Below are 259 nucleotides of genomic sequence, written 5' to 3'. Positions count from 1 at the left end.
TATATAATATCCACAGGTAAAATAGACTATTATTAATTGTATAGCACTGCTGCCACAGGCTATAAATGAGCTGGCCACAGACACAATGTGTTACATAAAGTACAAGCCGTACTGCGGTAAAAAACGCTTACATGAGTATGCTTATCACTTGAACATGGGATGTTTATTTTTGTATGTGCATGGTTTCAATATCATAATCATATGGAACAAATTAAATATAATTTATCTTTTTCCACTTATTTATGAGGAGGAAAATATT

The sequence above is a fragment of the Epargyreus clarus genome, unplaced genomic scaffold, assembly GCF_041222505.1.
Source record: "Epargyreus clarus isolate Ecla_fem2 unplaced genomic scaffold, WU_Ecla_fem_2.2 ptg000024l, whole genome shotgun sequence".
Taxonomy (NCBI): domain Eukaryota; kingdom Metazoa; phylum Arthropoda; class Insecta; order Lepidoptera; family Hesperiidae; genus Epargyreus; species Epargyreus clarus.
The sequence above is the reverse complement of the archived record's forward strand: the minus strand, read 5'-3'. Positions refer to the sequence as shown.